Consider the following 23526-nt stretch of genomic DNA (forward strand, 5'->3'; position numbering starts at 1 on the left):
CCATGTTTAAGCTGTGGTTCCCGAAAGGGAGGGTGGGGTGCAACCTCACATCTGACAACTCGTTTTAAATACTCTAAAACCAACGTAATTCCTTCACACAAGAAAAAAACACGCTAATTTCGCCGTCAGGCTCTGGAGATGTTCCTAGAAACGACGGTAGTAGAGACTTTGCGCTCACACGTCAGATTGGCCGAGCGGTCTAAGGCGCCAGATTTAAGCTCTGGTTCCCTAAGGGGAGCGTGGGTTCGAACCCCACATCTGACAATGCATTTTAAATATTTCAAAATTACCAATTTCGTACATGCGGGAAAACAAGTAAATTACGCGGGAACAGGTTCCACAGATACTACTAGAAACGGCAGTGACTATGGTGCTTGCCTTGCAAGTTTGATTGTCTGGCGGTCAGAAAGAATGGAAAGCTGCTAGGAGACATGGCTTTCAGCCACGAGGCCCGTATTCGATTCCCGGTAGCCGAACATACTTTCGTTTGCTGAGTCTTGGTTATTCTCACGGCATTTACGATACCTTTGTGTTGTGGTTTTTGGGGTCCAAGCATCAGGCAAGCAAACGTGAACGAAAGCAGGGGTATTGGACTGCAGACGTGCCACATTGCGTAGCTCGATAGCTGAGTAAGTTAGAGCGTCGTGCTGTGAACACAAAGGCCACGTATTCGACCGCACCAAGTGCCATTTCATTTTACGCCCCTAAAAGACAATGCTTCCTCCAGCGAGACACTGCCAGGTAAATAACAAGCGATCTTCACAAGAAGTAAGGTTTATACACGTCGCGCGATACTGTCGCCAACGGCCATACCGCGCGTAGTGCAGCGGTTCTCGTCTGTTCACCGGCGTTAAGATCCGTTGGCCGTGGTTAGTACTTGGATGCATGCTCGGCTGGGAACTCGATGTGCTGTTGGCTTCTTTCATTTTGCATTTTTCCTTCGGTTTCGCTGTTGCTTAGCGATAATGATGCGGTCCCGCACGCTGGCGCCACTCTTACCTCTCGGTACACTAAGGGGCGAATCTGTGGCCACAATAAAATGAAAGGTTCTGTCGTGTGTTTGTCGATTTTTGGTCTCTCCCAGTCGTTTCTCCCTCCTGCCCTCTACATATATGCCCATTTCCAAGCGTCAGCTTTCGCGTCAGCCGAGCAAAGTCGAGACAAGTCGACACATGGAGACACACGATGCTGAGAAACGAAACCCGCAGACTAGCGCCCTGGCAGCACGGACTGAGACGAGGGGCGAAGGAAAACTATTCGTACCGCGACAGTTCGCAGTTTCGAAGATCGCGTTTCGTTACGTGGAATACCCGTAGAAGAAAAATGTACGTTTTGTGCGATGGCCGGGAATCGAACCCGGATCAACTGCTCGGGAAGCAACCATGCTGACCGTTACACCACCACCGCGTTGTGCTGCGTCCCACTCCCACGCCCTGATGTGTCGGCTACCCTCCTGCCATCAGAGGCCGAAGGCGATGGCGCTGTAGGCGCTCAACGCCAGGCCAGAGGTGAGCACCTCTGAACGCAGTGCGTTGGTGCTGCTAGGGCGATGTAGCGTAACTAGAAGCAGAACTGACAGCCGTTGAAAAACTGCCCTTTAAGTTACAGCTGGGCGATAAAACAAATATCTAATGTGACGTACTTACTGATGATCCAGAGACGATTCAGCATACGTGTGCCAAACCAGAAGTAGAAAGCGCCTAAGTATCACAATATTAAGTTGGTTAGTTTGATGCCCGCCTGGAGCATGTCATTAGCTTCCCCTGAGGGCGAAATGCACAGCGGAGCCGTTGCTAGGGAACGGCCTTTTGTGTCGTTTTTTGTTTTCTCTGCGTCAATGTGAATATTGATAACTACAGTTCTGCTCGTTCCACTCAAGGCAGATGGCGACGGAAAACAATGGTTTAAGGCACCATGTTTAAGCTGTGGTTCCCGAAAGGGAGGGTGGGGTGCAACCTCACATCTGACAACTCGTTTTAAATACTCTAAAACCAACGTAATTCCTTCACACAAGAAAAAAACACGCTAATTTCGCCGTCAGGCTCTGGAGATGTTCCTAGAAACGACGGTAGTAGAGACTTTGCGCTCACACGTCAGATTGGCCGAGCGGTCTAAGGCGCCAGATTTAAGCTCTGGTTCCCTAAGGGGAGCGTGGGTTCGAACCCCACATCTGACAATGCATTTTAAATATTTCAAAATTACCAATTTCGTACATGCGGGAAAACAAGTAAATTACGCGGGAACAGGTTCCACAGATACTACTAGAAACGGCAGTGACTATGGTGCTTGCCTTGCAAGTTTGATTGTCTGGCGGTCAGAAAGAATGGAAAGCTGCTAGGAGACATGGCTTTCAGCCACGAGGCCCGTATTCGATTCCCGGTAGCCGAACATACTTTCGTTTGCTGAGTCTTGGTTATTCTCACGGCATTTACGATACCTTTGTGTTGTGGTTTTTGGGGTCCAAGCATCAGGCAAGCAAACGTGAACGAAAGCAGGGGTATTGGACTGCAGACGTGCCACATTGCGTAGCTCGATAGCTGAGTAAGTTAGAGCGTCGTGCTGTGAACACAAAGGCCACGTATTCGACCGCACCAAGTGCCATTTCATTTTACGCCCCTAAAAGACAATGCTTCCTCCAGCGAGACACTGCCAGGTAAATAACAAGCGATCTTCACAAGAAGTAAGGTGTATACACGTCGCGCGATACTGTCGCCAACGGCCATACCGCGCGTAGTGCAGCGGTTCTCGTCTGTTCACCGGCGTTAAGATCCGTTGGCCGTGGTTAGTACTTGGATGCATGCTCGGCTGGGAACTCGATGTGCTGTTGGCTTCTTTCATTTTGCATTTTTCCTTCGGTTTCGCTGTTGCTTAGCGATAATGATGCGGTCCCGCACGCTGGCGCCACTCTTACCTCTCGGTACACTAAGGGGCGAATCTGTGGCCACAATAAAATGAAAGGTTCTGTCGTGTGTTTGTCGATTTTTGGTCTCTCCCAGTCGTTTCTCCCTCCTGCCCTCTACATATATGCCCATTTCCAAGCGTCAGCTTTCGCGTCAGCCGAGCAAAGTCGAGACAAGTCGACACATGGAGACACACGATGCTGAGAAACGAAACCCGCAGACTAGCGCCCTGGCAGCACGGACTGAGACGAGGGGCGAAGGAAAACTATTCGTACCGCGACAGTTCGCAGTTTCGAAGATCGCGTTTCGTTACGTGGAATACCCGTAGAAGAAAAATGTACGTTTTGTGCGGTGGCCGGGAATCGAACCCGGATCAACTGCTCGGGAAGCAACCATGCTGACCGTTACACCACCACCGCGTTGTGCTGCGTCCCACTCCCACGCCCTGATGTGTCTGCTACCCTCCTGCCATCAGAGGCCGAAGGCGATGGCGCTGTAGGCGCTCAACGCCAGGCCAGAGGTGAGCACCTCTGAACGCAGTGCGTTGGTGCTGCTAGGGCGATGTAGCGTAACTAGAAGCAGAACTGACAGCCGTTGAAAAACTGCCCTTTAAGTTACAGCTGGGTGATAAAACAAATATCTAATGTGACGTACTTACTGATGATCCAGAGACGATTCAGCATACGTGTGCCAAACCAGAAGTAGAAAGCGCCTAAGTATCACAATATTAAGTTGGTTAGTTTGATGCCCGCCTGGAGCATGTCATTAGCTTCCCCTGAGGGCGAAATGCACAGCGGAGCCGTTGCTAGGGAACGGCCTTTTGTGTCGTTTTTTGTTTTCTCTGCGTCAATGTGAATATTGATAACTACAGTTCTGCTCGTTCCACTCAAGGCAGATGGCGACGGAAAACAATGGTTTAAGGCACCATGTTTAAGCTGTGGTTCCCGAAAGGGAGGGTGGGGTGCAACCTCACATCTGACAACTCGTTTTAAATACTCTAAAACCAACGTAATTCCTTCACACAAGAAAAAAACACGCTAATTTCGCCGTCAGGCTCTGGAGATGTTCCTAGAAACGACGGTAGTAGAGACTTTGCGCTCACACGTCAGATTGGCCGAGCGGTCTAAGGCGCCAGATTTAAGCTCTGGTTCCCTAAGGGGAGCGTGGGTTCGAACCCCACATCTGACAATGCATTTTAAATATTTCAAAATTACCAATTTCGTACATGCGGGAAAACAAGTAAATTACGCGGGAACAGGTTCCACAGATACTACTAGAAACGGCAGTGACTATGGTGCTTGCCTTGCAAGTTTGATTGTCTGGCGGTCAGAAAGAATGGAAAGCTGCTAGGAGACATGGCTTTCAGCCACGAGGCCCGTATTCGATTCCCGGTAGCCGAACATACTTTCGTTTGCTGAGTCTTGGTTATTCTCACGGCATTTACGATACCTTTGTGTTGTGGTTTTTGGGGTCCAAGCATCAGGCAAGCAAACGTGAACGAAAGCAGGGGTATTGGACTGCAGACGTGCCACATTGCGTAGCTCGATAGCTGAGTAAGTTAGAGCGTCGTGCTGTGAACACAAAGGCCACGTATTCGACCGCACCAAGTGCCATTTCATTTTACGCCCCTAAAAGACAATGCTTCCTCCAGCGAGACACTGCCAGGTAAATAACAAGCGATCTTCACAAGAAGTAAGGTGTATACACGTCGCGCGATACTGTCGCCAACGGCCATACCGCGCGTAGTGCAGCGGTTCTCGTCTGTTCACCGGCGTTAAGATCCGTTGGCCGTGGTTAGTACTTGGATGCATGCTCGGCTGGGAACTCGATGTGCTGTTGGCTTCTTTCATTTTGCATTTTTCCTTCGGTTTCGCTGTTGCTTAGCGATAATGATGCGGTCCCGCACGCTGGCGCCACTCTTACCTCTCGGTACACTAAGGGGCGAATCTGTGGCCACAATAAAATGAAAGGTTCTGTCGTGTGTTTGTCGATTTTTGGTCTCTCCCAGTCGTTTCTCCCTCCTGCCCTCTACATATATGCCCATTTCCAAGCGTCAGCTTTCGCGTCAGCCGAGCAAAGTCGAGACAAGTCGACACATGGAGACACACGATGCTGAGAAACGAAACCCGCAGACTAGCGCCCTGGCAGCACGGACTGAGACGAGGGGCGAAGGAAAACTATTCGTACCGCGACAGTTCGCAGTTTCGAAGATCGCGTTTCGTTACGTGGAATACCCGTAGAAGAAAAATGTACGTTTTGTGCGGTGGCCGGGAATCGAACCCGGATCAACTGCTCGGGAAGCAACCATGCTGACCGTTACACCACCACCGCGTTGTGCTGCGTCCCACTCCCACGCCCTGATGTGTCGGCTACCCTCCTGCCATCAGAGGCCGAAGGCGATGGCGCTGTAGGCGCTCAACGCCAGGCCAGAGGTGAGCACCTCTGAACGCAGTGCGTTGGTGCTGCTAGGGCGATGTAGCGTAACTAGAAGCAGAACTGACAGCCGTTGAAAAACTGCCCTTTAAGTTACAGCTGGGCGATAAAACAAATATCTAATGTGACGTACTTACTGATGATCCAGAGACGATTCAGCATACGTGTGCCAAACCAGAAGTAGAAAGCGCCTAAGTATCACAATATTAAGTTGGTTAGTTTGATGCCCGCCTGGAGCATGTCATTAGCTTCCCCTGAGGGCGAAATGCACAGCGGAGCCGTTGCTAGGGAACGGCCTTTTGTGTCGTTTTTTGTTTTCTCTGCGTCAATGTGAATATTGATAACTACAGTTCTGCTCGTTCCACTCAAGGCAGATGGCGACGGAAAACAATGGTTTAAGGCACCATGTTTAAGCTGTGGTTCCCGAAAGGGAGGGTGGGGTGCAACCTCACATCTGACAACTCGTTTTAAATACTCTAAAACCAACGTAATTCCTTCACACAAGAAAAAAACACGCTAATTTCGCCGTCAGGCTCTGGAGATGTTCCTAGAAACGACGGTAGTAGAGACTTTGCGCTCACACGTCAGATTGGCCGAGCGGTCTAAGGCGCCAGATTTAAGCTCTGGTTCCCTAAGGGGAGCGTGGGTTCGAACCCCACATCTGACAATGCATTTTAAATATTTCAAAATTACCAATTTCGTACATGCGGGAAAACAAGTAAATTACGCGGGAACAGGTTCCACAGATACTACTAGAAACGGCAGTGACTATGGTGCTTGCCTTGCAAGTTTGATTGTCTGGCGGTCAGAAAGAATGGAAAGCTGCTAGGAGACATGGCTTTCAGCCACGAGGCCCGTATTCGATTCCCGGTAGCCGAACATACTTTCGTTTGCTGAGTCTTGGTTATTCTCACGGCATTTACGATACCTTTGTGTTGTGGTTTTTGGGGTCCAAGCATCAGGCAAGCAAACGTGAACGAAAGCAGGGGTATTGGACTGCAGACGTGCCACATTGCGTAGCTCGATAGCTGAGTAAGTTAGAGCGTCGTGCTGTGAACACAAAGGCCACGTATTCGACCGCACCAAGTGCCATTTCATTTTACGCCCCTAAAAGACAATGCTTCCTCCAGCGAGACACTGCCAGGTAAATAACAAGCGATCTTCACAAGAAGTAAGGTGTATACACGTCGCGCGATACTGTCGCCAACGGCCATACCGCGCGTAGTGCAGCGGTTCTCGTCTGTTCACCGGCGTTAAGATCCGTTGGCCGTGGTTAGTACTTGGATGCATGCTCGGCTGGGAACTCGATGTGCTGTTGGCTTCTTTCATTTTGCATTTTTCCTTCGGTTTCGCTGTTGCTTAGCGATAATGATGCGGTCCCGCACGCTGGCGCCACTCTTACCTCTCGGTACACTAAGGGGCGAATCTGTGGCCACAATAAAATGAAAGGTTCTGTCGTGTGTTTGTCGATTTTTGGTCTCTCCCAGTCGTTTCTCCCTCCTGCCCTCTACATATATGCCCATTTCCAAGCGTCAGCTTTCGCGTCAGCCGAGCAAAGTCGAGACAAGTCGACACATGGAGACACACGATGCTGAGAAACGAAACCCGCAGACTAGCGCCCTGGCAGCACGGACTGAGACGAGGGGCGAAGGAAAACTATTCGTACCGCGACAGTTCGCAGTTTCGAAGATCGCGTTTCGTTACGTGGAATACCCGTAGAAGAAAAATGTACGTTTTGTGCGGTGGCCGGGAATCGAACCCGGATCAACTGCTCGGGAAGCAACCATGCTGACCGTTACACCACCACCGCGTTGTGCTGCGTCCCACCCACGCCCTGATGTGTCGGCTACCCTCCTGCCATCAGAGGCGGAAGGCGATGGCGCTGTAGGCGCTCAACGCCAGGCCAGAGGTGAGCACCTCTGAACGCAGTGCGTTGGTGCTGCTAGGGCGATGTAGCGTAACTAGAAGCAGAACTGACAGCCGTTGAAAAACTGCCCTTTAAGTTACAGCTGGGCGATAAAACAAATATCTAATGTGACGTACTTACTGATGATCCAGAGACGATTCAGCATACGTGTGCCAAACCAGAAGTAGAAAGCGCCTAAGTATCACAATATTAAGTTGGTTAGTTTGATGCCCGCCTGGAGCATGTCATTAGCTTCCCCTGAGGGCGAAATGCACAGCGGAGCCGTTGCTAGGGAACGGCCTTTTGTGTCGTTTTTTGTTTTCTCTGCGTCAATGTGAATATTGATAACTACAGTTCTGCTCGTTCCACTCAAGGCAGATGGCGACGGAAAACAATGGTTTAAGGCACCATGTTTAAGCTGTGGTTCCCGAAAGGGAGGGTGGGGTGCAACCTCACATCTGACAACTCGTTTTAAATACTCTAAAACCAACGTAATTCCTTCACACAAGAAAAAAACACGCTAATTTCGCCGTCAGGCTCTGGAGATGTTCCTAGAAACGACGGTAGTAGAGACTTTGCGCTCACACGTCAGATTGGCCGAGCGGTCTAAGGCGCCAGATTTAAGCTCTGGTTCCCTAAGGGGAGCGTGGGTTCGAACCCCACATCTGACAATGCATTTTAAATATTTCAAAATTACCAATTTCGTACATGCGGGAAAACAAGTAAATTACGCGGGAACAGGTTCCACAGATACTACTAGAAACGGCAGTGACTATGGTGCTTGCCTTGCAAGTTTGATTGTCTGGCGGTCAGAAAGAATGGAAAGCTGCTAGGAGACATGGCTTTCAGCCACGAGGCCCGTATTCGATTCCCGGTAGCCGAACATACTTTCGTTTGCTGAGTCTTGGTTATTCTCACGGCATTTACGATACCTTTGTGTTGTGGTTTTTGGGGTCCAAGCATCAGGCAAGCAAACGTGAACGAAAGCAGGGGTATTGGACTGCAGACGTGCCACATTGCGTAGCTCGATAGCTGAGTAAGTTAGAGCGTCGTGCTGTGAACACAAAGGCCACGTATTCGACCGCACCAAGTGCCATTTCATTTTACGCCCCTAAAAGACAATGCTTCCTCCAGCGAGACACTGCCAGGTAAATAACAAGCGATCTTCACAAGAAGTAAGGTGTATACACGTCGCGCGATACTGTCGCCAACGGCCATACCGCGCGTAGTGCAGCGGTTCTCGTCTGTTCACCGGCGTTAAGATCCGTTGGCCGTGGTTAGTACTTGGATGCATGCTCGGCTGGGAACTCGATGTGCTGTTGGCTTCTTTCATTTTGCATTTTTCCTTCGGTTTCGCTGTTGCTTAGCGATAATGATGCGGTCCCGCACGCTGGCGCCACTCTTACCTCTCGGTACACTAAGGGGCGAATCTGTGGCCACAATAAAATGAAAGGTTCTGTCGTGTGTTTGTCGATTTTTGGTCTCTCCCAGTCGTTTCTCCCTCCTGCCCTCTACATATATGCCCATTTCCAAGCGTCAGCTTTCGCGTCAGCCGAGCAAAGTCGAGACAAGTCGACACATGGAGACACACGATGCTGAGAAACGAAACCCGCAGACTAGCGCCCTGGCAGCACGGACTGAGACGAGGGGCGAAGGAAAACTATTCGTACCGCGACAGTTCGCAGTTTCGAAGATCGCGTTTCGTTACGTGGAATACCCGTAGAAGAAAAATGTACGTTTTGTGCGGTGGCCGGGAATCGAACCCGGATCAACTGCTCGGGAAGCAACCATGCTGACCGTTACACCACCACCGCGTTGTGCTGCGTCCCACCCACGCCCTGATGTGTCGGCTACCCTCCTGCCATCAGAGGCGGAAGGCGATGGCGCTGTAGGCGCTCAACGCCAGGCCAGAGGTGAGCACCTCTGAACGCAGTGCGTTGGTGCTGCTAGGGCGATGTAGCGTAACTAGAAGCAGAACTGACAGCCGTTGAAAAACTGCCCTTTAAGTTACAGCTGGGCGATAAAACAAATATCTAATGTGACGTACTTACTGATGATCCAGAGACGATTCAGCATACGTGTGCCAAACCAGAAGTAGAAAGCGCCTAAGTATCACAATATTAAGTTGGTTAGTTTGATGCCCGCCTGGAGCATGTCATTAGCTTCCCCTGAGGGCGAAATGCACAGCGGAGCCGTTGCTAGGGAACGGCCTTTTGTGTCGTTTTTTGTTTTCTCTGCGTCAATGTGAATATTGATAACTACAGTTCTGCTCGTTCCACTCAAGGCAGATGGCGACGGAAAACAATGGTTTAAGGCACCATGTTTAAGCTGTGGTTCCCGAAAGGGAGGGTGGGGTGCAACCTCACATCTGACAACTCGTTTTAAATACTCTAAAACCAACGTAATTCCTTCACACAAGAAAAAAACACGCTAATTTCGCCGTCAGGCTCTGGAGATGTTCCTAGAAACGACGGTAGTAGAGACTTTGCGCTCACACGTCAGATTGGCCGAGCGGTCTAAGGCGCCAGATTTAAGCTCTGGTTCCCTAAGGGGAGCGTGGGTTCGAACCCCACATCTGACAATGCATTTTAAATATTTCAAAATTACCAATTTCGTACATGCGGGAAAACAAGTAAATTACGCGGGAACAGGTTCCACAGATACTACTAGAAACGGCAGTGACTATGGTGCTTGCCTTGCAAGTTTGATTGTCTGGCGGTCAGAAAGAATGGAAAGCTGCTAGGAGACATGGCTTTCAGCCACGAGGCCCGTATTCGATTCCCGGTAGCCGAACATACTTTCGTTTGCTGAGTCTTGGTTATTCTCACGGCATTTACGATACCTTTGTGTTGTGGTTTTTGGGGTCCAAGCATCAGGCAAGCAAACGTGAACGAAAGCAGGGGTATTGGACTGCAGACGTGCCACATTGCGTAGCTCGATAGCTGAGTAAGTTAGAGCGTCGTGCTGTGAACACAAAGGCCACGTATTCGACCGCACCAAGTGCCATTTCATTTTACGCCCCTAAAAGACAATGCTTCCTCCAGCGAGACACTGCCAGGTAAATAACAAGCGATCTTCACAAGAAGTAAGGTGTATACACGTCGCGCGATACTGTCGCCAACGGCCATACCGCGCGTAGTGCAGCGGTTCTCGTCTGTTCACCGGCGTTAAGATCCGTTGGCCGTGGTTAGTACTTGGATGCATGCTCGGCTGGGAACTCGATGTGCTGTTGGCTTCTTTCATTTTGCATTTTTCCTTCGGTTTCGCTGTTGCTTAGCGATAATGATGCGGTCCCGCACGCTGGCGCCACTCTTACCTCTCGGTACACTAAGGGGCGAATCTGTGGCCACAATAAAATGAAAGGTTCTGTCGTGTGTTTGTCGATTTTTGGTCTCTCCCAGTCGTTTCTCCCTCCTGCCCTCTACATATATGCCCATTTCCAAGCGTCAGCTTTCGCGTCAGCCGAGCAAAGTCGAGACAAGTCGACACATGGAGACACACGATGCTGAGAAACGAAACCCGCAGACTAGCGCCCTGGCAGCACGGACTGAGACGAGGGGCGAAGGAAAACTATTCGTACCGCGACAGTTCGCAGTTTCGAAGATCGCGTTTCGTTACGTGGAATACCCGTAGAAGAAAAATGTACGTTTTGTGCGGTGGCCGGGAATCGAACCCGGATCAACTGCTCGGGAAGCAACCATGCTGACCGTTACACCACCACCGCGTTGTGCTGCGTCCCACCCACGCCCTGATGTGTCGGCTACCCTCCTGCCATCAGAGGCCGAAGGCGATGGCGCTGTAGGCGCTCAACGCCAGGCCAGAGGTGAGCACCTCTGAACGCAGTGCGTTGGTGCTGCTAGGGCGATGTAGCGTAACTAGAAGCAGAACTGACAGCCGTTGAAAAACTGCCCTTTAAGTTACAGCTGGGCGATAAAACAAATATCTAATGTGACGTACTTACTGATGATCCAGAGACGATTCAGCATACGTGTGCCAAACCAGAAGTAGAAAGCGCCTAAGTATCACAATATTAAGTTGGTTAGTTTGATGCCCGCCTGGAGCATGTCATTAGCTTCCCCTGAGGGCGAAATGCACAGCGGAGCCGTTGCTAGGGAACGGCCTTTTGTGTCGTTTTTTGTTTTCTCTGCGTCAATGTGAATATTGATAACTACAGTTCTGCTCGTTCCACTCAAGGCAGATGGCGACGGAAAACAATGGTTTAAGGCACCATGTTTAAGCTGTGGTTCCCGAAAGGGAGGGTGGGGTGCAACCTCACATCTGACAACTCGTTTTAAATACTCTAAAACCAACGTAATTCCTTCACACAAGAAAAAAACACGCTAATTTCGCCGTCAGGCTCTGGAGATGTTCCTAGAAACGACGGTAGTAGAGACTTTGCGCTCACACGTCAGATTGGCCGAGCGGTCTAAGGCGCCAGATTTAAGCTCTGGTTCCCTAAGGGGAGCGTGGGTTCGAACCCCACATCTGACAATGCATTTTAAATATTTCAAAATTACCAATTTCGTACATGCGGGAAAACAAGTAAATTACGCGGGAACAGGTTCCACAGATACTACTAGAAACGGCAGTGACTATGGTGCTTGCCTTGCAAGTTTGATTGTCTGGCGGTCAGAAAGAATGGAAAGCTGCTAGGAGACATGGCTTTCAGCCACGAGGCCCGTATTCGATTCCCGGTAGCCGAACATACTTTCGTTTGCTGAGTCTTGGTTATTCTCACGGCATTTACGATACCTTTGTGTTGTGGTTTTTGGGGTCCAAGCATCAGGCAAGCAAACGTGAACGAAAGCAGGGGTATTGGACTGCAGACGTGCCACATTGCGTAGCTCGATAGCTGAGTAAGTTAGAGCGTCGTGCTGTGAACACAAAGGCCACGTATTCGACCGCACCAAGTGCCATTTCATTTTACGCCCCTAAAAGACAATGCTTCCTCCAGCGAGACACTGCCAGGTAAATAACAAGCGATCTTCACAAGAAGTAAGGTGTATACACGTCGCGCGATACTGTCGCCAACGGCCATACCGCGCGTAGTGCAGCGGTTCTCGTCTGTTCACCGGCGTTAAGATCCGTTGGCCGTGGTTAGTACTTGGATGCATGCTCGGCTGGAACTCGATGTGCTGTTGGCTTCTTTCATTTTGCATTTTTCCTTCGGTTTCGCTGTTGCTTAGCGATAATGATGCGGTCCCGCACGCTGGCGCCACTCTTACCTCTCGGTACACTAAGGGGCGAATCTGTGGCCACAATAAAATGAAAGGTTCTGTCGTGTGTTTGTCGATTTTTGGTCTCTCCCAGTCGTTTCTCCCTCCTGCCCTCTACATATATGCCCATTTCCAAGCGTCAGCTTTCGCGTCAGCCGAGCAAAGTCGAGACAAGTCGACACATGGAGACACACGATGCTGAGAAACGAAACCCGCAGACTAGCGCCCTGGCAGCACGGACTGAGACGAGGGGCGAAGGAAAACTATTCGTACCGCGACAGTTCGCAGTTTCGAAGATCGCGTTTCGTTACGTGGAATACCCGTAGAAGAAAAATGTACGTTTTGTGCGGTGGCCGGGAATCGAACCCGGATCAACTGCTCGGGAAGCAACCATGCTGACCGTTACACCACCACCGCGTTGTGCTGCGTCCCACCCACGCCCTGATGTGTCGGCTACCCTCCTGCCATCAGAGGCCGAAGGCGATGGCGCTGTAGGCGCTCAACGCCAGGCCAGAGGTGAGCACCTCTGAACGCAGTGCGTTGGTGCTGCTAGGGCGATGTAGCGTAACTAGAAGCAGAACTGACAGCCGTTGAAAAACTGCCCTTTAAGTTACAGCTGGGCGATAAAACAAATATCTAATGTGACGTACTTACTGATGATCCAGAGACGATTCAGCATACGTGTGCCAAACCAGAAGTAGAAAGCGCCTAAGTATCACAATATTAAGTTGGTTAGTTTGATGCCCGCCTGGAGCATGTCATTAGCTTCCCCTGAGGGCGAAATGCACAGCGGAGCCGTTGCTAGGGAACGGCCTTTTGTGTCGTTTTTTGTTTTCTCTGCGTCAATGTGAATATTGATAACTACAGTTCTGCTCGTTCCACTCAAGGCAGATGGCGACGGAAAACAATGGTTTAAGGCACCATGTTTAAGCTGTGGTTCCCCGAAAGGGAGGGTGGGGTGCAACCTCACATCTGACAACTCGTTTTAAATACTCTAAAACCAACGTAATTCCTTCACACAAGAAAAAAACACGCTAATTTCGCCGTCAGGCTCTGGAGATGTTCCTAGAAACGACGGTAGTAGAGACTTTGCGCTCACACGTCAGATTGGCCGAGCGGTCTAAGGCGCCAGATTTAAGCTCTGGTTCCCTAAGGGGAGCGTGGGTTCGAACCCCACATCTGACAATGCATTTTAAATATTTCAAATTACCAATTTCGTACATGCGGGAAAACAAGTAAATTACGCGGGAACAGGTTCCACAGATACTACTAGAAACGGCAGTGACTATGGTGCTTGCCTTGCAAGTTTGATTGTCTGGCGGTCAGAAAGAATGGAAAGCTGCTAGGAGACATGGCTTTCAGCCACGAGGCCCGTATTCGATTCCGGTAGCCGAACATACTTTCGTTTGCTGAGTCTTGGTTATTCTCACGGCATTTACGATACCTTTGTGTTGTGGTTTTTGGGGTCCAAGCATCAGGCAAGCAAACGTGAACGAAAGCAGGGGTATTGGACTGCAGACGTGCACATTGCGTAGCTCGATAGCTGAGTAAGTTAGAGCGTCGTGCTGTGAACACAAAGGCCACGTATTCGACCGCACCAAGTGCCATTTCATTTTACCGCCCCTAAAAGACAATGCTTCCTCCAGCGAGGACACTGCCAGGTAAATAACAAGCGATCTTCACAAGAAGTAAGGTGTATACACGTCGCGCGATACTGTCGCCAACGGCCATACCGCGCGTAGTGCAGCGGTTCTCGTCTGTTCACCGGCGTTAAGATCCGTTGGCCGTGGTTAGTACTTGGATGCATGCTCGGCTGGGAACTCGATGTGCTGTTGGCTTCTTTCATTTTGCATTTTTTCCTTCGGTTTCGCTGTTGCTTAGCGATAATGATGCGGTCCCGCACGCTGGCGCCACTCTTACCTCTCGGTACACTAAGGGGCGAATCTGTGGCCACAATAAAATGAAAGGTTCTGTCGTGTGTTTGTCGATTTTTGGTCTCTCCCAGTCGTTTCTCCCTCCTGCCTCTACATATATGCCCATTTCCAAGCGTCAGCTTTCGCGTCAGCCGAGCAAAGTCGAGACAAGTCGACACATGGAGACACACGATGCTGAGAAACGAAACCCGCAGACTAGCGCCCTGGCAGACACGGACTGAGACGAGGGGCGAAGGAAAAACTATTCGTACCGCGACAGTTCGCAGTTTCGAAGATCGCGTTTCGTTACGTGGAATACCCGTAGAAGAAAAATGTACGTTTTTGTGCGGTGGCCGGGAATCGAACCCGGATCAACTGCTCGGGAAGCAACCATGCTGACCGTTACACCACCACCGCGTTGTGCTGCGTCCCACCCACGCCCTGATGTGTCGGCTACCCTCCTGCCATCAGAGGCCGAAGGCGATGGCGCTGTAGGCGCTCAACGCCAGGCCAGAGGTGAGCACCTCTGAACGCAGTGCGTTGGTGCTGCTAGGGCGATGTAGCGTAACTAGAAGCAGAACTGACAGCCGTTGAAAAACTGCCCTTTAAGTACAGCTGGGCGATAAAACAAATATCTAATGTGACGTACTTACTGATGATCCAGAGACGATTCAGCATACGTGTGCCAAACCAGAAGTAGAAAGCGCCTAAGTATCACAATATTAAGTTGGTTAGTTTGATGCCCGCCTGGAGCATGTCATTAGCTTCCCCTGAGGGCGAAATGCACAGCGGAGCCGTTGCTAGGGAACGGCCTTTTGTGTCGTTTTTTGTTTCTCTGCGTCAATGTGAATATTGATAACTACAGTTCTGCTCGTTCCACTCAAGGCAGATGGCGACGGAAAACAATGGTTTAAGGCACCATGTTTAAGCTGTGGTTCCCGAAAGGGAGGGTGGGGTGCAACCTCACATCTGACAACTCGTTTTAAATACTCTAAAACCAACGTAATTCCTTCACACAAGAAAAAAAACACGCTAATTCGCCGTCAGGCTCTGGAGATGTTCCTAGAAACGACGGTTAGTAGAGACTTTGCGCTCACACGTCAGATTGGCCGAGCGGTCTAAGGCGCCAGATTTAAGCTCTGGTTCCCTAAGGGGAGCGTGGGGTTCGAACCCACATCTGACAATGCATTTTAAATATTTCAAAATACCAATTTCGTACATGCGGGAAAACAAGGTAAATTTACGCGGGGAACAGGTTCCACAGATACTACTAGAAACGGCAGTGACTATGGTGCTTGCCTTGCAAGTTTGATGTGTCTGGCGGTCAGAAGAATGGAAAGCTGCTAGGAGACATGGCTTTCAGCCACGAGGCCCGTATTCGATTCCGGTAGCCGAACATACTTTCGTTTGCTGAGTCTTGGTTATTCTCACGGCATTTACGATACCTTTGTGTTGTGGTTTTTGGGGTCCAAGCATCAGGCAAGCAAACGTGAACGAAGCAGGGGTATTGGACTGCAGACGTGCCACATTGCGTAGCTCGATAGCTGAGTAAGTTAGAGCGTCGTGCTGTGAACACAAAGGCCACGTATTCGACCGCACCAAGTGCCATTTCATTTTACGCCCCTAAAAGACAATGCTTCCTCCAGCGAGACACTGCCAGGTAAATAACAAGCGATCTTCACAAGAAGTAAGGTGTATACACGTCGCGCGATACTGTCGCCAACGGCCATACCGCGCGTAGTGCAGCGGTTCTCGTCTGTTCACCGGCGTTAAGATCCGTTGGCCGTGGTTAGTACTTGGATGCATGCTCGGCTGGGAACTCGATGTGCTGTTGGCTTCTTTCATTTTGCATTTTTCCTTCGGTTTCGCTGTTGCTTAGCGATAATGATGCGGTCCCCGCACGCTGGCGCCACTCTTACCTCTCGGTACACTAAGGGGCGAATCTGTGGCCACAATTAAATGAAAGGTTCTGTCGTGTGTTTGTCGATTTTTGGTCTCTCCCAGTCGTTTCTCCCTCCTGCCCTCTACATATATGCCCATTTCCAAGCGTCAGCTTCGCGTCAGCCGAGCAAAGTCGAGACAAGTCGACACATGGAGACACACGATGCTGAGAAACGAAACCCGCAGACTAGCGCCCTGGCAGCACGGACTGAGACGAGGGGCGAAGGAAAACTATTCGATACCGCGACATTTCGCAGTTTCGAAGATCGCGTTTCGTTACGTGGGAATACCCGTAGAAGAAAAATGTACGTTTTGTGCGGTGGCCGGGAATCGAACCCGGATCAACTGCTCGGGAAGCAACCATGCTGACCGATACACCACCACCGCGTTGTGCTGCGTCCCACCCACGCCCTGATGTGTCGGCTACCCTCCTGCCATCAGAGGCCGAAGGCGATGGCGCTTGTAGGCGCTCAACGCCAGGCCAGAGGTGAGCACCTCTGAACGCAGTGCGTTGGTGCTGCTAGGGCGATGTAGCGTAACTAGAAGCAGAACTGACAGCCGTTGAAACTGCCCTTTAAGTTACAGCTGGGCGATAAAACAAATATCTAATGTGACGTACTTACTGATGATCCAGAGACGATTCAGCATACGAGTGCCAAACCAGAAGTAGAAAGCGCCTAAGTATCACATATATTAAGTTGGTTAGTTTGATGCCCCGCCTGGAGCATGTCATTAGCTTCCCTGAGGGCGAAATGCACAGCGGAGCCGTTTGCTAGGGAACGGCCTTTTGTGTCGTTTTTTGTTTTCTCTGCGTCAATGTGAATATTGATAACTACAGTTCTGCTCGTTCCACTCAAGGCAGATGGCGACGGAAAACAATGGTTTAAGGCACCATGTTTAAGCTGTGGTTCCGAAAGGGAGGGTGGGGTGCAACCTCACATCTGACAACTCGTTTTAAATACTCTAAAACCAACGTAATTCCTTCACACAAGAAAAAAACACGCTAATTTCGCCGTCAGGCTCTGGAGATGTTCCTAGAAACGACGGTAGTAGAGACTTTGCGCTCACACGTCAGATTGGCCGAGCGGTCCTAAGGCGCCAGATTTAAGCTCTGGTTCCCTAAGGGGAGCGTGGGTTCGAACCCCACATCTGACAATGCATTTTAAATATTTCAAAATTACCAATTTCGTACATGCGGGAAAACAAGTAAATTACGCGGGAACAGGTTCCACAGATACTACTAGAAACGGCAGTGACTATGGTGCTTGCCTTGCAAGTTTGATTGTCTGGCGGTCAGAAAGAATGGAAAGCTGCTAGGAGACATGGCTTTCAGCCACGAGGCCCGTATTCGATTCCCGGTAGCCGAACATACTTTCGTTTGCTGAGTCTTGGTTATTCTCACGGCATTTACGATACCTTTGTGTTGTGGGTTTTTGGGGGTCCAAGCATCAGGCAAGCAAACGTGAACGAAAGCAGGGGTATTGGACTGCAGACGTGCCACATTGCGTAGCTCGATAGCTGAGTAAGTTAGAGCGTCGTGCTGTGAACACAAAGGCCACGTATTCGACCGCACCAAGTGCCATTCATTTTACGCCCCTAAAAGACAATGCTTCCTCCAGCGAGACACTGCCAGGTAAATAACAAGCGATCTTCACAAGAAGTAAGGTGTATACACGTCGCGCGATACTGTCGCCAACGGCCATACCGCGCGTAGTGCAGCGGTTCTCGTCTGTTCACCGGCGTTAAGATCCGTTGGCCGTGGTTAGTACTTGGATGCATGCTCGGCTGGGAACTCGATGTGCTGTTGGCTTCTTTCCTTTTGCATTTTTCCTTCGGTTTCGCTGTTGCTTAGCGATAATGATGCGGTCCCGCACGCTGGCGCCACTCTTACCTCTCGGTACACTAAGGGGCGAATCTGTGGCCACAATAAAATGAAAGGTTCTGTCGTGTGTTTGTCGATTTTGGTCTCTCCCAGTCGTTTCTCCCTCCTGCCCTCTACATATATGCCCATTTCCAAGCGTCAGCTTTCGCGTCAGCCGAGCAAAGTCGAGACAAGTCGACACATGGAGACACACGATGCTGAGAAACGAAACCGCAGACTAGCGCCCTGGCAGCACGGACTGAGACGAGGGGCGAAGGAAAACTATTCGTACCGCGACAGTTCGCAGTTCGAAGATCGCGTTTCGTTACGTGGAATACCCGTAGAAGAAAAATGTACGTTTTGTGCGGTGGCCGGAATCGAACCCGGATCAAGCTGCTCGGGAAGCAACCATGCTGACCGTTACACCACCACCGCGTTGTGCTGCGTCCCACCCACGCCCTGATGTGTCGGCTACCCTCCTGCCATCAGAGGCCGAAGGCGATGGCGCTGTAGGCGCTCAACGCCAGGCCAGAGGTGAGCACCTCTGAACGCAGTGCGTTGGTGCTGCTAGGGCGATGTAGCGTAACTAGAAGCAGAACTGACAGCCGTTGAAAAACTGCCCTTTAAGTTACAGCTGGGCGATAAAACAAATATCTAATGTGACGTACTTACTGATGATCCAGAGACGATCAGCATACGTGTGCCAAACAGAAGTAGAAAGCGCCTAAGTATCACAATATTAAGTTGGTTAGTTTGATGCCCGCCTGGAGCATGTCATTAGCTTCCCCTGAGGGCGAAATGCACAGCGGAGCCGTTGCTAGGGAACGGCCTTTTGTGTCGTTTTTTGTTTTCTCTGCGTCAATGTGAATATTGATAACTACAGTTCTGCTCGTTCCACTCAAGGCAGATGGCGACGGAAAACAATGGTTTAAGGCACCATGTTTAAGCTGTGGTTCCCGAAAGGGAGGGTGGGGTGCAACCTCACATCTGACAACTCGTTTTAAATACTCTAAAACCAACGTAATTCCTTCACACAAGAAAAAAACACGCTAATTTCGCCGTCAGGCTCTGGAGATGTTCCTAGAAACGACGGTAGTAGAGACCTTTGCGCTCACACGTCAGATTGGCCCGAGCGGTCTAAGGCGCCAGATTTAAGCTCTGGTTCCCTAAGGGGAGCGTGGGTTCGAACCCCACATCTGACAATGCATTTTAAATATTTCAAAATTACCAATTTCGTACATGCGGGAAAACAAGTAAATTACGCGGGAACAGGGTTCCACAGATACTACTAGAAACGGCAGTGACTATGGTGCTTGCCTTGCAAGTTTGATTGTCTGGCGGTCAGAAAGAATGGAAAGCTGCTAGGAGACATGGCTTTCAGCCACGAGGCCCGTATTCGATTCCCGGTAGCCGAACATACTTTCGTTTGCTGAGTCTTGGTTATTCTCACGGCATTTACGATACCTTTGTGTTGTGGTTTTTGGGGTCCCAAGCATCAGGCAAAGCAAACGTGAACGAAAGCAGGGGTATTGGACTGCAGACGTGCCACATTGCGTAGCTCGATAGCTGAGTAAGTTAGAGCGTCGTGCTGTGAACACAAAGGCCACGTATTCGACCGCACAAGTGCCATTTCATTTTACGCCCCTAAAAGACAATGCTTCCTCCAGCGAGACACTGCCAGGTAAATAACAAGCGATCTTCACAAGAAGTAAGGTGTATACACGTCGCGCGATACTGTCGCCAACGGCCATACCGCGCGTAGTGCAGCGGTTCTCGTCTGTTCACCGGCGTTAAGATCCGTGGCCGTGGTAGTACTTGGATGCATGCTCGGCTGGGAACTCGATGTGCTGTTGGCTTCTTTCATTTTGCATTTTTCCTTCGGTTTCGCTGTTGCTTAGCGATAATGATGCGGTCCCGCACGCTGGCGCCACTCTTACCTCTCGGTACACTAAGGGGCGAATCTGTGGCCACAATAAAATGAAAGGTTCTGTCGTGGTGTTTGTCGATTTTTGGTCTCTCCCAGTCCGTTTCTCCCTCCTGGCCCTCTACATATATGCCCATTTCCAAGCGTCAGCTTTCGCGTCAGCCGAGCAAAGTCGAGACAAGTCGACACATGGAGACACACGATGCTGAGAAACGAAACCCGCAGACTAGCGCCCTGGCAGCACGGACTGAGACGAGGGGCGAAGGAAAACTATTCGTACCGCGGACAGTTCGCAGTTTCGAAGATCGCGTTTCGTTACGTGGAATACCCGTAGAAGAAAAATGTACGTTTTGTGCGGTGGCCGGGAATCGAACCCGGATCAACTGCTCGGGAAGCAACCATGCTGACCGTTACACCACCACCGCGTTGTGCTGCGTCCCACCCACGCCCTGATGTGTCGGCTACCTACCTGCCATCAGAGGCCGAAGGCGATGGCGCTGTAGGCGCTCAACGCCAGGCCAGAGGTGAGCACCTCTGAACGCAGTGCGTTGGTGCTGCTAGGGCGATGTAGCGTAACTAGAAGCAGAACTGACAGCCGTTGAAAAACTGCCCTTTAAGTTACAGCTGGGCGATAAAACAAATATCTAATGTGACGTACTTACTGATGATCCAGAGACGATTCAGCATACGTGTGCCAAACCAGAAGTAGAAAGCGCCTAAGTATCACAATATTAAGTTGGTTAGTTTGATGCCCGCCTGGTGCATGTCATTAGCTTCCCCTGAGGGCGAAATGCACAGCGGAGCCGTTGCTAGGGAACGGCCTTTTGTGTCGTTTTTTGTTTTCTCTGCGTCAATGTGAATATTGATAACTTACAGTTCTGCTCGTTCCACTCAAGGCAGATGGCGACGGAAAACAATGGTTTTAAGGCACCATGTTTAAGCTGTGGTTCCCGAAAGGGAGGGTGGGGTGCAACCTCACATCTGACAACTCGTTTTAAATACTCTAAAACCAACGTAATTCCTTCACACAAGAAAAAAACACGCTAATTTCGCCGTCAGGCTCTGGAGATGTTCCTAGAAACGACGGTAGTAGAGACTTTGCGCTCACACGTCAGATTGGCCGAGCGGTCTAAGGCGCCAGATTTAAGCTCTGGTTCCCTAAGGGGAGCGTGGGTTCGAACCCCACATCTGACAATGCATTTTAAATATTTCAAAATTACCAATTTCGTACATGCGGGAAAACAAGTAAATTACGCGGGATCAGGTTCCACAGATACTACTAGAAACGGCAGTGACTATGGTGCTTGCCTTGCAAGTTGATTGTCTGGCGGTCAGAAAGAATGGAAAGCTGCTAGGAGACATGGCTTTTCAGCCACGAGGCCCGTATTCGATTCCCGGTAGCCGAACATACTTTCGTTTGCTGAGTCTTGGTTATTCTCACGGCATTTACGATACCTTTGTGTTGTGGTTTTTGGGGTCCAAGCATCAGGCAAGCAAACGTGAACGAAAGCAGGGGTATTGGACTGCAGACGTGCCACATTGCGTAGCTCGATAGCTGAGTAAGTTAGAGCGTCGTGCTGTGAACACAAAGGCCACGTATTCGACCGCACCAAGTGCCATTTCATTTTACGCCCCCTAAAAGACAATGCTTCCTCCAGCGAGACACTGCCAGGTACATAACAAGCGATCTTCACAAGAAGTAAGGTGTATACACGTCGCGCGATACTGTCGCCAACGGCCATACCGCGCGTAGTGCAGCGGTTCTCGTCTGTTCACCGGCGTTAAGATCCGTTGGCCGTGGTTAGTACTTGGATGCATGCTCGGCTGGGAACTCGATGTGCTGTTGGCTTCTTTCATTTTGCATTTTTCCTTCGGTTTCGCTGTTGCTTAGCGATAATGATGCGGTCCCGCACGCTGGCGCCACTCTTACCTCTCGGTACACTAAGGGGCGAATCTGTGGCCACAATAAAATGAAAGGTTCTGTCGTGTGTTTGTCGATTTTTGGTCTCTCCCAGTCGTTTCTCCCTCCTGCCCTCTACATATATGCCCATTTCCAAGCGTCAGCTTTCGCGTCAGCCGAGCAAAGTCGAGACAAGTCGACACATGGAGACACACGATGCTGAGAAACGAAACCCGCAGACTAGCGCCCTGGCAGCACGGACTGAGACGAGGGGCGAAGGAAAACTATTCGTACCGCGACAGTTCGCAGTTTCGAAGATCGCGTTCGTTACGTGGAATACCCGTAGAAGAAAAATGTACGTTTTGTGCGGTGGCCGGGAATCGAACCCGGATCAACTGCTCGGGAAGCAACCATGCTGACCGTTACACCACCACCGCGTTGTGCTGCGTCCCACCCACGCCCTGATGTGTCGGCTACCCTCCTGCCATCAGAGGCCGAAGGCGATGGCGCTGTAGGCGCTCAACGCCAGGCCAGAGGTGAGCACCTCTGAACGCAGTGCGTTGGTGCTGCTAGGGCGATGTAGCGTAACTAGAAGCAGAACTGACAGCCGTTGAAAAAACTGCCCTTTAAGTTACAGCTGGGCGATAAAACAAATATCTAATGTGGACGTACTTACTGATGATCCAGAGACGATTCAGCATACGTGTGCCAAACCAGAAGTAGGAAAGCGCCTAAGTATCACAATATTAAGTTGGTTAGTTTGATGCCGCCTGGAGCATGTCATTAGCTTCCCCTGAGGGCGAAATGCACAGCGGAGCCGTTGCTAGGGAACGGCCTTTTGTGTCGTTTTTTGTTTTCTCTGCGTCAATGTGAATATTGATAACTACAGTTCTGCTCGTTCCACTCAAGGCAGATGGCGACGGAAAACAATGGTTTAAGGCACCATGTTTAAGCTGTGGTTCCCGAAAGGGAGGGTGGGGTGCAACCTCACATCTGACAACTCGTTTTAAATACTCTAAACCAACGTAATTCCTTCACACAAGAAAAAAACACGCTAATTTCGCCGTCAGGCTCTGGAGATGTTCCTAGAAACGACGGTAGTAGAGACTTTGCGCTCACACGTCAGATTGGCCGAGCGGTCTAAGGCGCCAGATTTAAGCTCTGGTTCCCTAAGGGGAGCGTGGGTTCGAACCCCCACATCTGACAATGCATTTTAAATATTTCAAATTACCATTTCGTACATGCGGGAAAACAAGTAAATTACGCGGGAACAGGTTCCACAGATACTACTAGAAACGGCAGTGACTATGGTGCTTGCCTTGCAAGTTAGATTGTCTGGCGGTCAGAAAGAATGGAAAGCTGCTAGGAGACATGGCTTTCAGCCACGAGGCCCGTATTCGATTCCCGGTAGCCGAACATACTTTCGTTTGCTGAGTCTTGGTTATTCTCACGGCATTTACGATACCTTTGTGTTGTGGTTTTTGGGGTCCAAGCATCAGGCAAGCAAACGTGAACGAAAGCAGGGGTATTGG

At 50.3% G+C, this 23526-nt stretch overlaps 24 non-coding genes across 24 annotated transcripts; 13 read left to right on the forward strand and 11 right to left on the reverse strand.

Moving 5' to 3' along the window:
* The first annotated feature begins 180 nt into the window (after window positions 1–180).
* On the forward strand, window positions 181–264 carry Trnal-uaa. Its single transcript has one exon. It is a non-coding gene; the product is annotated as a tRNA-Leu (tRNA).
* Window positions 265–1335: 1071 nt separating this feature from the next.
* Trnag-ccc lies at window positions 1336–1407 on the reverse strand. Its single transcript has one exon. It is a non-coding gene; the product is annotated as a tRNA-Gly (tRNA).
* A 685-nt stretch (window positions 1408–2092) lies between these two features.
* Window positions 2093–2176, forward strand: Trnal-uaa. The gene has a single exon. It is a non-coding gene; the product is annotated as a tRNA-Leu (tRNA).
* Window positions 2177–3247: 1071 nt separating this feature from the next.
* Trnag-ccc lies at window positions 3248–3319 on the reverse strand. Its single transcript has one exon. It is a non-coding gene; the product is annotated as a tRNA-Gly (tRNA).
* A 685-nt stretch (window positions 3320–4004) lies between these two features.
* Trnal-uaa lies at window positions 4005–4088 on the forward strand. The gene has a single exon. It is a non-coding gene; the product is annotated as a tRNA-Leu (tRNA).
* A 1071-nt stretch (window positions 4089–5159) lies between these two features.
* Trnag-ccc lies at window positions 5160–5231 on the reverse strand. The gene has a single exon. It is a non-coding gene; the product is annotated as a tRNA-Gly (tRNA).
* Window positions 5232–5916: 685 nt separating this feature from the next.
* Trnal-uaa lies at window positions 5917–6000 on the forward strand. Its single transcript has one exon. It is a non-coding gene; the product is annotated as a tRNA-Leu (tRNA).
* A 1071-nt stretch (window positions 6001–7071) lies between these two features.
* Window positions 7072–7143, reverse strand: Trnag-ccc. The gene has a single exon. It is a non-coding gene; the product is annotated as a tRNA-Gly (tRNA).
* Window positions 7144–7826: 683 nt separating this feature from the next.
* Window positions 7827–7910, forward strand: Trnal-uaa. Its single transcript has one exon. It is a non-coding gene; the product is annotated as a tRNA-Leu (tRNA).
* A 1071-nt stretch (window positions 7911–8981) lies between these two features.
* Trnag-ccc lies at window positions 8982–9053 on the reverse strand. Its single transcript has one exon. It is a non-coding gene; the product is annotated as a tRNA-Gly (tRNA).
* A 683-nt stretch (window positions 9054–9736) lies between these two features.
* Window positions 9737–9820, forward strand: Trnal-uaa. Its single transcript has one exon. It is a non-coding gene; the product is annotated as a tRNA-Leu (tRNA).
* A 1071-nt stretch (window positions 9821–10891) lies between these two features.
* On the reverse strand, window positions 10892–10963 carry Trnag-ccc. The gene has a single exon. It is a non-coding gene; the product is annotated as a tRNA-Gly (tRNA).
* Window positions 10964–11646: 683 nt separating this feature from the next.
* On the forward strand, window positions 11647–11730 carry Trnal-uaa. Its single transcript has one exon. It is a non-coding gene; the product is annotated as a tRNA-Leu (tRNA).
* Window positions 11731–12800: 1070 nt separating this feature from the next.
* Window positions 12801–12872, reverse strand: Trnag-ccc. The gene has a single exon. It is a non-coding gene; the product is annotated as a tRNA-Gly (tRNA).
* A 684-nt stretch (window positions 12873–13556) lies between these two features.
* Window positions 13557–13640, forward strand: Trnal-uaa. Its single transcript has one exon. It is a non-coding gene; the product is annotated as a tRNA-Leu (tRNA).
* A 1073-nt stretch (window positions 13641–14713) lies between these two features.
* Trnag-ccc lies at window positions 14714–14785 on the reverse strand. The gene has a single exon. It is a non-coding gene; the product is annotated as a tRNA-Gly (tRNA).
* A 682-nt stretch (window positions 14786–15467) lies between these two features.
* Window positions 15468–15551, forward strand: Trnal-uaa. Its single transcript has one exon. It is a non-coding gene; the product is annotated as a tRNA-Leu (tRNA).
* A 1073-nt stretch (window positions 15552–16624) lies between these two features.
* Window positions 16625–16696, reverse strand: Trnag-ccc. Its single transcript has one exon. It is a non-coding gene; the product is annotated as a tRNA-Gly (tRNA).
* Window positions 16697–17379: 683 nt separating this feature from the next.
* Window positions 17380–17464, forward strand: Trnal-uaa. The gene has a single exon. It is a non-coding gene; the product is annotated as a tRNA-Leu (tRNA).
* Window positions 17465–19287: 1823 nt separating this feature from the next.
* Window positions 19288–19372, forward strand: Trnal-uaa. Its single transcript has one exon. It is a non-coding gene; the product is annotated as a tRNA-Leu (tRNA).
* A 1075-nt stretch (window positions 19373–20447) lies between these two features.
* On the reverse strand, window positions 20448–20519 carry Trnag-ccc. Its single transcript has one exon. It is a non-coding gene; the product is annotated as a tRNA-Gly (tRNA).
* A 685-nt stretch (window positions 20520–21204) lies between these two features.
* Window positions 21205–21288, forward strand: Trnal-uaa. Its single transcript has one exon. It is a non-coding gene; the product is annotated as a tRNA-Leu (tRNA).
* A 1071-nt stretch (window positions 21289–22359) lies between these two features.
* Trnag-ccc lies at window positions 22360–22431 on the reverse strand. Its single transcript has one exon. It is a non-coding gene; the product is annotated as a tRNA-Gly (tRNA).
* A 684-nt stretch (window positions 22432–23115) lies between these two features.
* Window positions 23116–23200, forward strand: Trnal-uaa. Its single transcript has one exon. It is a non-coding gene; the product is annotated as a tRNA-Leu (tRNA).
* Window positions 23201–23526: the final 326 nt, after the last annotated feature.

This window comes from Schistocerca americana, unplaced genomic scaffold (assembly GCF_021461395.2).
Source record: "Schistocerca americana isolate TAMUIC-IGC-003095 unplaced genomic scaffold, iqSchAmer2.1 HiC_scaffold_444, whole genome shotgun sequence".
In the NCBI taxonomy this organism is placed as follows: domain Eukaryota; kingdom Metazoa; phylum Arthropoda; class Insecta; order Orthoptera; family Acrididae; genus Schistocerca; species Schistocerca americana.